This window comes from Oncorhynchus keta, chromosome 37 (genome assembly GCF_023373465.1).
Source record: "Oncorhynchus keta strain PuntledgeMale-10-30-2019 chromosome 37, Oket_V2, whole genome shotgun sequence".
Classification (NCBI taxonomy): domain Eukaryota; kingdom Metazoa; phylum Chordata; class Actinopteri; order Salmoniformes; family Salmonidae; genus Oncorhynchus; species Oncorhynchus keta.
This window is the reverse complement of record NC_068457.1, coordinates 19,881,831-19,894,051: the sequence shown is the minus strand read 5'-3', so window position 1 is coordinate 19,894,051 and position 12,221 is coordinate 19,881,831. Positions and strand designations below refer to the sequence as shown.

Below are 12,221 nucleotides of genomic sequence, written 5' to 3'. Positions count from 1 at the left end.
CGTCCAGTCACATCTCCACTCTGACCATTGTTTCTCTCTCTCTTTTCCCTCCCCTTCATCTTCTCCGCTCACGTTTCGCTTTTGGTGCAGGAGCACTGCAGGCTGTGGAGGTGGCTGGACTCCCAGAGGAGAGGCTAGTCCACATAGAGAGAGAGAGGGATGGATGGAAATATATATAGAGAGAGACAGGGATGGAGGGGCATCGACAGAGAGAGCAGCACGTGTCTGTGAACATGCAGTTAGACGTCATTACTCTGCTTCAGCAGCATCCCGAGGGCACTGCATCCATCTCTCTGCTGCACAATCTGCTCTCAACCGCATCTGACAAATTAGATTATTTGTGTGTGTGAGAGAGAGTGTGTGCGCGCACGCGTCCGTCAATATGTGTACTCAAGTTTGTCTAGCAAGGCTTTTGTCCATGGAGTCCTACATTCATAGATTTCAGAGTTTTGATACAGTGGATGCATGGTCTGTGTTTGGGCACAAACTGTACAACATGAAGTAAACACAGACTGTCCTTTAGCCTGCCAGCAGACAGGAACCAGCTCTGAATACGACAATGTTATTCGTCCTGTTTACACAATGGTCTCCCGTCATTTCAAAACTGTTGCTTACAAATTCAAGGGGCACTTTATCACATTAATTCAGAGAGAAGCTGCGATAGAGTAGGTGTCAAATTGCACATATTTCAACCCTCGAGTCATCAGTTAATTGATAGCATTATAGTTATAAAACGGATCATCTTAAATAATGGCGGCATACAGTGCCCTCAGAAAGTATTCAGACCCCTCGACTTCTCCCACATTGTTACGCAACAGCCTTATTCTAAAATGTATACAATATTTTAGTCCCCTCATCAATCTACACACAATACCCCATAATGAAAAAGTGAAAAGGTTTTGATTTTTCTAAAATATATATATTTGGAAAAAAAGGCACACCTAAGGTCCCACAGTTGACCGTGCATGTCAGAGCAAAAACCAAGCCAAGAGGTTTAAGAAATTGTCCATAGAGCTCAGAGACAGGATTGTGTCGAAGCACAGATCTGGGGGAAGAGTACCAAAACATTTCTGCTCCATTGAAGGTCCTCAACAACACAGTGGCCTCCATCATTCTTAAATGGAAGAAGTTTGGAACCACCAAGACTCTTCCTAGAGCAGGCCGCCGGGCCAAACTGAGCAATCGGGGGAGAATGGCCTTGTTCAGGGAGGTGACAAAGAACCCTATTTGTCACTCTTACAGTTACTCTGTGGAGATGGGAGAACCTTCCAGAAGGACAACCATCTCTGCAGCACTCCTCCTAATCAGGCCTTTATGGTAGAGTGGCCAGACGGAAGACAATCCTCAGTAAAAAATGAACATGACCTCCTGCTTGGAGTTTGCCAAAGGGCACCTAAAGGACTCTCAGACCATGAGAAACAAGATTCTCCGTTTTGATGAAATTGATTGAACTCTTTGGCCTGAAAGCTAAGCATCACGCCTGGAGGAAACCTGGCACCATCCCTACAGTGAAGCATGGTGGTGCTGCATCATGCTGTGGGGATGTTCTTCAGCGGCAGGGACTGGGAGACTAGTCAGGATAGAGGGAAAGATGAACGGAGCAAAGTAACAGATATCCTTGATGAAAACCTGCTCCAGAGAGTTCAGGACCTCAGACTGGGGCGAAGGTTCACCTTCCAGCAGGATCATGACCCTAAGCACAGTTAAGACAACGCAGGAGTGGCTTCGAGACAAGTCTCTGAATGTCCTTGAGTGGCCCAGCCAGAGCCCGGACTTGAAACCGATCGAACATCTCTGGAAAGACCTGAGAATAGCTGTGCAGTGAATGCACTGTATGGCATCAACTGAAGGGTCTGAATGGGCATAAATGGAGCAACAGGTGCCCTTCACAGAAAATAACAATGAGTGGTGGCAGATGTTTTTCCTCAATGTTGAACTGACACTTTCATATCAGTGGTGCCTATTCCAAATACAAAGCGCATTTCTGCTCTCACTCCTCATAAAACCATCCAATGTCCCTCCCACTCCTCATCCTCCCCTCCCACCCACACCCCTCAGGGGACAGCCCTGAGGACTCTGACATGATGACTGTCCCCAAGTTCATCCAGGGAAGGCCCTCAGCCATTGGCCAGTTAGCCCAGGAACCAGGCCTCTCCTCAAACAGGAACAATTAGCCCATTTACACTGAGGCTGGAGGCTGTGGGTAATAGACCAGCCCTGTTCTACTTAACAGCTTCAATAGAGATCCACACCCTATTTCTGTCACTGCTAACAGCTGGAGTATAGTAGCTAGCAACAGCCCACAGCACCAGGGCTAGAACACCTCAGAGAGACTAGGTCAGGCAAGGAGGAAAAGGTCAGAACTGCTTGCTTTCACATACGTCTATTGACAATACCCAGCATAGTCAAGATGATCAACACTGCCTGGATGTACCGTATAAACAAAACCACTTATCAAGGTTCCGTTGAACGCTTTGTTCCTCTGTGATACCACAGGTCCACTGCTGGGTTAAATGACAAGTGTTGGGCTGATATGTAGGGCATCCTTTATGCAGAGAGCCTTTCTGGCGTTCATGTGGACTTTCCCAGAGATTCAGCTGTGGCGAGATAATACAAACAGCAGGATGTTTTTCTAGGGATTCTGATGGAACCACTCCATCTACCCCTGACTGTCTCCATGGTAACAACAGTGCACTCTTCAAAGTATCACTCTGGGACTTGCTCAATGAAACACACAAACCAGGTTTCCTAAAGAAAAAGGTTTGCTTATTTAGTTGGACTGTAAGGACTGGCTGGACTGGAAGGCACATTACTGTGTGTTATGATGATGATGAGTAGGAGCAGAAGGATGAGGACATCCTGCTAGCTTAATGATGTCTGCTCTGATCAAGTAGGTAAACTTCCCCTGCAGGCCAGTGTTTCTCCTAGGTTACATCAAGGACATCCTGCTAGCTTAATGATGTCTGCTCTGATCAAGTAGGTAAACTTCCCCTGCAGGTCAGTGTTTCTCCTAGGTTACATCAAAAGAAAGGAAGGGAACTAAATACCCAGACTGCATAGCCTCAAATATTTTGGTCTATGTTTAGGCAGGGGTGTGCAACAGAGCTAGGGGAGGGGTTGGGCGTCCCGCCTATGCATTCATAGGGGAAACCTTGTCATAGAGCCACACATCAGAGTGCCGTCAGTTGGGCATCATTCCACAGAGGCTGGGCTGGGGGCTTTCCTGGCAGGAGTACAAGGTGCTGGAGGCCTGTCTTGTCTAATCAGGCAGAAATGCTGGAGGAGAGCCCATCGATAGCTAGCGGATGCTGCTGGTGGTGAAAAGCTCAGCAGATACAGGTCTGGTTAGCACACTCATCACAGATCCTCTTCTGCCCTGCCAGAGCACATGTGGCTCTGGTCAAATAAAGTGCACTATATAGGCAATAGGGTGCACTTCAGGGAATGAATCCAAATGTCTTGTATGTGCTCTCTGTACAATGGATCAACATAGATTGAATTCATGGTCAGGTTCTTTGGCTACTATCTACAACTGTTCTGTAATTGCCTGGGAATATGGGCCACATTTGTGTGTAGCAGACAGTGGTAGGCCTGATCACCTACAACAATGGTGCCAGGATTGTGAACTACAGGAAAGGGAGGGCCAAGCACACCCCCATCCACAGGGCTGTAATGGAGTGGGTTGAGAGTCAAGCTCCTCTGTGTCCACATCACTAAGGAAGTAACATGGTCCTCACACACTAACACAGTCAAGAATGCTCGACAACACCTCTTCCCCCTCAGGAGGCTGAAAAGATTTGACATGGGCCCTCAGATCCTCAAAAGGTTCTACAGCTGCACCATTGAGAGCATCTTGACTGGCTGCATCACCGTTTATGGAAACTGCTAGGCATCCGACCATATGGTGCTACAGAGGGTAGTACATACGGCCCAGTACATCACTGGGGCCAAGCTTCCTGCCATCCAGGGCCTCTATACCAGACTGTGTAAGAGGAAGACCCTAAAAATGGTCAAAGACTCCAGCCACCCTAGTCATAGACTGCTCCTTCTGCTACCGCATGACAAGCAGTATCGATGCACCAAGTTTGGAACCAACAGGACCCTACAGCTTCTACCCCCAAGCCAGAAGACTACGAAATAGTCCAGATAGCTATTTACATTTACATCATTTAGCAGACGCTCTTATCCAGAGCGACTTACAAATTGGTGCATTCACCTTATGACATCCAGTGGAACAGCCACTTTACAATAGTGCATCTAAATATTTTAAGGGGGGGGGAGAGGGATTACTTTATCCTATTCTAGGTATTCCTTAAAGAGGTGGGGTTTCAGGTGTCTCCGGAAGGTGGTGATTGACTCCGCTGTCCTGGCGTCGTGAGGGAGTTTGTTCCACCATTGGGGGGCCAATATTGTATTTGGTTAACTATCTGCACTGGCCCCCCTGCACAAAATCTTTTGATGCATCATAAGCTTCTGCTACCGTTTATTATCTATACTGTTGCCTAGTCACTTTACCCCTACCTATATGTACATATCTACCAAAATTACATCGGACCCCTGCACATGGACTCGGGACTGGTACCCTGTGTATATAGCTATGTTATTCTTAATCATTGTGTATTCCTTGTTTTACACATTTTTTCAATGTTTTTTTCTCTCTGCGTTGTTGGGAAGGGCCTGTAAGTAAGCATTGCACTGCTAGTCTACACCTGTTGTTTATGAAGCATGTGACAAATAACATTTGATTTATAGCGCCGGGGTGAAGAGACCCTGATGATTAGTAACTCACATGAACTGGGACACGTGCTTTTGGAGCTTCCACGGCTAGGTTAACAAATCCTTGCTGGGTTTCTGACGTAGTTTCTCACACCCAGTAACGACTGGAGATTACCGCACAGACTGGGCAGGGACCAGACTCGGTTTAAAACAGTTTCTAGGTTTGCGAATACGGGTTTGATGAACTCTCAGTGTCTTTGTGTAACCCTGGTCACCTGGTACTGTAGGTTAACCAGATACGAGTAAACAGAGACATTGACACTTGTGACATTGTCCTCACCAGAGAAGCTAAGGACTTACAATGCGATGCATATGTTCTACCTGATTTAACTTAAGGGGGGAGTGACATCAACGGCGACAGCTAGTCTTACTGGCGTCCCGATCTGACTGGCAGGGTTTAGTGGATTTCACTTCTGCTGTTATGTTAAGTCTAATGCTGTACGCAACTGGAGAGCTCTCTATGAAGAAACCGGGTGAGTGAGTGAGCGCGTTTTGACTTTGAGGACCCTGTGAGGCGTCCACGGTACTGCCTGAAATCAGATTTCTCCCTTCTCTCCCTGTTTACTCCCTCTCCTTCCCAGCAGACTACACTCCTGCTAATTCCACCGTTAATGAGTCTAATTCAGCCGTGTGACTCAGTGACTCCAACAGGATTACCAGCCAAGCGACAAGATCATTCTTTAATTTGTCTTGAATCTAAAAACCTCAGCTTGCCTTGGTTGTGAAAGCACCCCAAGGCTCAGAGTTTCTTCCCACTCTGTGCTGGTTTCAGGAACCTCCCTCCAGAACTCCCCTGAGTGGGATTGACACTATCACACGGAGGGGTCTTGTCCAACCACACCTGGAAATGAGGATGTGTTTGTATCAAGGTTCTCTGCTCTCAGTCTCAGACAGTCTCCAAGCCTGAGAAGGGCAGTGTGGAGGAGAGCTCAGTCCTGTTGCCCTTAAAAGGCTAAAAACGGTTTCTGTGTTGACTGACTGCCAAGGTTCTGACTGTCCAGGCCAGGCCAGGCATCACACACACACACACACACACACACACACACACACACACACACACACACACACACACACACACACACACAGAGTTTCCTCAGATCTGGACTTCCCATCTCTCCCTTATCAAACACACCTATACAGAAGGCAGGATAACAGCTCTCCCTTCATGTCACTAGTTACCATCTTACTTTCGTCCTCCTGCCCTCCCAGCATTTTTATAGCCCCGGCCTTGTCTAAACAGACTTCAACTCTGCACCACACCAGTATCTGTGTCATAATGAATATGGAGAAGGTAAACACTGCTGGAGAGCAAACAGAGTACATTCATAAAATAAAATAAAATCTCTTGACACTAACAGTGCTTATTTTATCTGTCTAAATGAGGTGCTGTGAGTAAGCCCTGTATCAGGGTCAAATAGCACTGGATTCATCATAGACTCAATAAAGACTATTAAATTCTATCAAAATAATATCTCCAAAATCTTAGACTTCCCTGCCATTTTCATTCAGCATTGTTGTAATTGTCATTATTACAAATATATATATAAAAATAGGCAGATTAAACTGGTATCGGCGTTGAAAAATCATAGTCGGTCGACCTCTACTCCAGACTAGACTGGCTGCCTAGTTCCTACAGTAGTGAGAGCAGCCCTCCAGACAAGCTGCCTAGTTCCTACAGTGGTGAGAGCAGCCCTCCAGACAAGCTGCCTAGTTCCTACAGTGGTGAGAGCAGCCCTCCAGACAAGCTGCCTAGTTCCTACAGTGGTGAGAGCAGCCCTCCAGACAAGCTGCCTAGTTCCTACAGTGGTGAGAGCAGCCCTCCAGACAAGCTGCCTAGTTCCTACAGTGGTGAGAGCAGCCCTCCAGACAAGCTGCCTAGTTCCTACAGTAGTGAGAGCAGCCCCCCAGACAAGCTGCCTAGTTCCTACAGTAGTGAGAGCAGCCCCCCAGACAAGCTGCCTAGTTCCTACAGTAGTGAGAGTGGCCCTCCAGACAAGCTGCCTAGTTCCTACAGTGGTGAGAGCAGCCCCCAGACAAGCTGCCTAGTTCCTACAGTGGTGAGAGCAGCCCCCCAGACAAGCTGCCTAGTTCCTACAGTAGTGAGAGCAGCCCCCCAGACAAGCTGCCTAGTTCCTACAGTAGTGAGAGCAGCCCCCCAGACAAGCTGCCTAGTTCCTACAGTAGTGAGAGCAGCCCCCCAGACAAGCTGCCTAGTTCCTACAGTAGTGAGAGCAGCCCCCCAGACAAGCTGCCTAGTTCCTACAGTAGTGAGAGCAGCCCCCCAGACAAGCTGCCTAGTTCCTACAGTAGTGAGAGCAGCCCCCCAGATAAGCTGCCTAGTTTATACAGTAGTGAGAGCAGCCCTCCAGACAAGCTGCCTAGTTCCTACAGTAGTGAGAGCAGCCCTCCAGACAAGCTGCCTAGTTCCTACAGTAGTGAGAGCAGCCCTCCAGACAAGCTGCCTAGTTCCTACAGTAGTGAGAGCAGCCCTCCAGACAAGCTGCCTAGTTCCTACAGTAGTGAGAGCAGCCCTCCAGACACGCTGCCTAGTTCCTACAGTAGTGAGAGCAGCCCTCCAGACACGCTGCCTAGTTCCTACAGTAGTGAGAGCAGCCCTCCAGACACGCTGCCTAGTTCCTACAGTAGTGAGAGCAGCCCTCCAGACAAGCTGCCTAGTTCCTACAGTAGTGAGAGCAGCCCTCCAGACAAGCTGCCTAGTTCCTACAGTAGTGAGAGCAGCCCTCCAGACACGCTGCCTAGTTCCTACAGTAGTGAGAGCAGCCCTCCAGACAAGCTGCCTAGTTTCTACAGTAGTGAGAGCAGCCCTCCAGACAAGCTGCCTAGTTTATACAGTAGGCTCTGTCTGCCTTACTTACAAATCAAGGCCTTGTTCATGTCAGGGAGAGGGAGGAACTGACGTGAGGGGACTGTTCAACAGCTCAGGGTGTACCTGCCCCTCCCATCTCTCTCGCTCTAGTCAACAGCCTTCTCTCAGGGTCATGTTAGGATGCCACATCCCAACAGCATCCTCATATACACCATAACAAAGTGCCTGAGACGTGTGCAGGTGTACTTACTGCCAGTGGGGAAGTCAGAGAGTGGCAGGTAGCCTTGTGGTTAAGAGCGTTGGGCCAGTAACTGAAAGGTTGCAAATTCAAGTCCCTGAGCCAGGCAAAGTGGAAAAATGTACTGTTCTGCCCTCGAACAAGGCAGTTAAACAACAACTGCTCCACGGGCAACCCGATTAAGTCTCTCTATACGATTTGTATTTCATATATCTTTGACTATTGGATGTTCTTATAGGGACTTTAGTATTGCCAGTGTAACAGTATAGCTTCCGTCCCTCTCCCCACCCCTACCTGGGCTCGAACCAGGAACACATTGACAACAGCCACCCTCGAAGCAGCGTTACCCATCGCCAAGGGGAACAACCACTCCATGTCTCAGAGCGAGTGACGCTTGAAACACTATTAGCGCGCCCCCGCACTAACTCGAAAGTGCTGTTTGGATGAATGCTTACGAGCCTGCTGTTGCCTACCGTCACTCAGTCAGACTGCTCTATCAAATCATAGACTTAATTATAACATAATAACACACAGAAATACAAGCCTTAGGTCATTAATATGGTCGAATCAGGAAACTATCATCTAAAAAACATGACGTTTATTCTTTCAGTGAAATACAGAACCGTTCCGTATTTTATCTAACGGATGGCATCCATAAGTCCAAATATTCCTGTTAACATTTAAGGTTGTGCAATGTTATGTCATAATTCTTGCAAATTAGGCAGCCCAAACTGTTGCATATACACTGACTGTGTGCAATGAACGCAACAGAAGTGACAATGTCACCTGGTTAATATTGCCTGCTAACCTGGATTTCTTTTAGCTAAATATGCAGATTTAAAAATACATACTTCTGTGTATTGATTTTAAGAAAGGCATTGATGTTAATGGTTAGGTACAGATTGTGCTTTTTTTTATTTATTATTTTTTTACCTTTATTTAACTAGGCAAGTCAGTTAAGAACAAATTCTTATTTTCAATGACGGCCTCGGAACAGTGGGTCAACTGCCTGTTCAAGGGCAGAACTACAGATTTGTACCTTGTCAACTTGGGGATTTGAAGTTGCAACCTTCCGGTTACTAGTCCAACGCTCTAACCACTAGGCTACCCTGCCGCCCCAATGCGCTGGTCAAATCCCCCGTTTGGCGAAGTTGGCTGTCTTTGTTCGGAATAAATAGTCTTCAGAGTTCGCAACAAGCCAGGTTAGCAGGCAATACTAACTAAATATGCAGGTTTAAAAATATATACTTGTGTATTGATTTTAAGAAAGGCATTGATGTTTATGGTTAGGTACACATTGGAGCAAGACAGTCCTTTTTTTGCGAAAATGCACAGCATATGCAACGCAGGACACGCTAGATAAACTAGTAATATTTGTATTTTATTTTACTAGGCAAGTCAGTTAAGAACAAATTCTTATTTCCAATGACAGCCTAGTGGCTGTTCAGGGGCAGATTTGTACCTTGTCAGCTCGGGGGTATGAACTTGCAACCTTCCGGTTACTAGTCCAATGCTCTAACCACTAGGCTACCCTGCCACCCCAATATCGTCAACCATGTGTAGTTAACTAGTGATTATGATTTATTGATTGTTTTCTTAAAAGATAAGTTTAATGCTAGCTAGCAACTTACCTTGGCTTCTTACTGCATTCGCGCAACAGGCAGTCTCCTCGTGGAGTGCAATGTAATGTCCCTGAACAAGGCAGTTAACCCACCGTTCCTAGGCAGTCATTGAAAATAAGAATGTGTTCTTAACTGACTTGCCTAGTGAAATAAAGTTTAAATAAAGGTGGTAAATAAAATATATTTTCTTAAATTGGCCAAATCGGTGTCCAAAAATACCGATCTCCAATTGTTCTGAAAACTTGAAATCGGCCATTCCGATTAAATCGATCGACCTTCAGCTCTAACCAACATCTCCAATCTCATCGATTGGATTCCAGGTTAGCCGACTCTCAAAAACTTAAGAGCGTTGAAGTGCGAGGCTCAACTTCTCCACTGTTTTGGGTCCCCTGGCTACCACACTGTTCACAGCGTGAAGCAAACCTGTGCACATTTGAAGATACAGTGTGTGACTGTGTGATAAGTGTTACATCTCACTCATCTCAATATCTCCGGTTCTGCTTCTGGCAACGTCATTTCGCTGAGTCTACTTTAAGGAAGAAACACATCCCCAATTTAACTGACAGTCTAAAAATGTCTTCAGATCACTGATCATTAGTCACATTATTGAATGTTGGCATTGACCAGTGTTCTTCAAGCCTGGTCGTGGGGACCCCGTGAGTGTAGGCATTTGTTACTGTTCAGCGCCAACCCATCCGAATCAACCCAATGTTGGCGTAGCCGAGAAGCTAGGCCCATAATCTCACCAGTGGGAGTTAGACAAACACTGAACACTGCAACGAAGACTAGATAAGCAGCAAGGAGCCACTTTCCTATTTAATCAATAGATAAACCCACACTATGATAAATGCATGTTTCTGCCATTAGATTCCTCCTTCATAGGCAGTCTGAAGAGGACTCACTCATTACAGCCGACGAGGGTGGCTGTTTAGAACAGCATGCAGAGGACTCTGGGTATTATTTATTCCCTGTCAACGGCCCATCTGAGCGCACCCAGCCAAAACCACCATAGGGGGTTAGAGTAGTGCCTAATTCTACAGACAGAGCATAAGGAGGGATGCTCCCCAAAAATCCCTACCTTAATCCAGTGAATGCTACAGGCAGCCTGTAGATAGTAGCATTAGCATAGCAGCTAGTAAATGTAAAAGCAGCATGGTGGCGAGTGACACAGCACAGTGCAGGCCTGTAGAAGGGCTAATCCAGCTGTATGCTACAGCTGTACAGACAGACTAGTACATCTCTGCTCCAAACAGCTGAGCTTGGTTCCTCGTCTATAGGGTAAGATGACAGTCTGCGTGGTGAGTGAAGGGCCCGGCTGTGGATGCGGTCTCCTTACAGCAGAGCAGCATGTAAACAAACCCACACGCAGCAGCGTCGTCATCACTGCTTACACTCTCCCCAATCTCTCTCCCTCCCTTCCTTGCTTGCTCTCGTACTGTCTGCCTGCCTCCTTCGCCCTCCCTCTCCCCATCTGTCCCTCTCCATTTCTCTCCCTCCTTATTCCTGCAGCTAAGAGAAGCAGACTGATAAGGTCCTGTCTTCTCTCTGGCTAACACTGTTCTCCAGCAGAAATACACAGAGACAGGGACAGGAAGGGACAGATGGGAATGTGGATGCTTCATGACAAACTGGGGTGACAGGAACCAGACGGGCTTTGTCCAGACAAGGAAGGGAATGAAGCCGAGAGGTGTCACTGTTCCCATCCTAAACCCTGCTCCAGAACCTCCTCAGTGACCAATAAATAATGAACTGTGGTGGCTGGAGAACATTTCCCTGCACTGTGTCACGTTGGCAGTCACGCTCTCCCTCTCTCCAGGGGTCCCATCCTTAGTATCGTTTAGTGTAGGGCCAGGCCGACTGCCCAACGACAGGTATCACTTTTCTGCACATGTGGTGGTCTCCATTTAGCCTGCCATCATCAATAATTCAGTCTGTTGCATAAGAGGGAAACAGAGGTTTATGTCCCAAACGGCACCCTATTCCCATAAAGTGTACTACTTTTGACCAGAGCATTATGGGCACTGGTCAACAGTAGTGCACATCTTAGGGTACAGGGTGTCATTTGAGACACAGCCAGAGACAGTGGACTCGGGATAGCACCCGCCACTACTTGACTACAGACCCGTCAGCGCAGATCCCCAAAACAAAAACTTTGGTTCAGGTCTAATGGATTTCAGTGTAAAACAGCAAAGACAGGCAAGGCAATGCAGCGAGGCAGAGTAGCTATTGCTGTCTGAGGCACCGGCTACCCACCAAGTAGAAGAATTTACAATGTCGCTCATAAGTAAATTAAATAATACAGAAAGGAGAGTTTTACTATCAGACTTTTATGACAAAGGCTCCAGAGAAAAGAAAATACATGATTATTATAGTAGAGTAATTAGTAAGATAGCAACCATAGAAACGGTGTGTCAATGTGTGTGTGTGTCTGTGTTGCAGAAGAGTGTATGATGATATGAGAGGAGTTGAGAATAGTGTGTTGCAGGGGCATTGTAGGATGACGTAACATGCATGAGCCTGATTGAGTGTGTGTTTATGTGGGAAGCTATTATTGGCTTATAAGAGCAACAGTAGGCAGAGCATTCAACTGCCTGTGTGTGTGTGTCAGATTCACGGTGTTGAATACTGATATGAATCTTAAGAGTGTCTTCTCTGGGCTTGTTTACAGAGTGAGTGTTGTTTGTTGAGACAGAGTGAGAGAGAAGGATGAATCAACAGGCTCCTGGTTGCCCTCTGAGCCAAGTGGGAGAAAAACCCC

The 12,221-nt window shown here is 46.9% G+C and overlaps 1 protein-coding gene across 17 annotated transcripts in view; it reads right to left on the bottom strand.

Moving 5' to 3' along the window:
• Positions 1 to 12,221, bottom strand: part of LOC118382984 (inositol polyphosphate-4-phosphatase type I A-like) — a 42,402-nt gene that overhangs the window by 27,559 nt on the left and 2,622 nt on the right. The gene's annotated exons all lie outside the window — the stretch shown is intronic.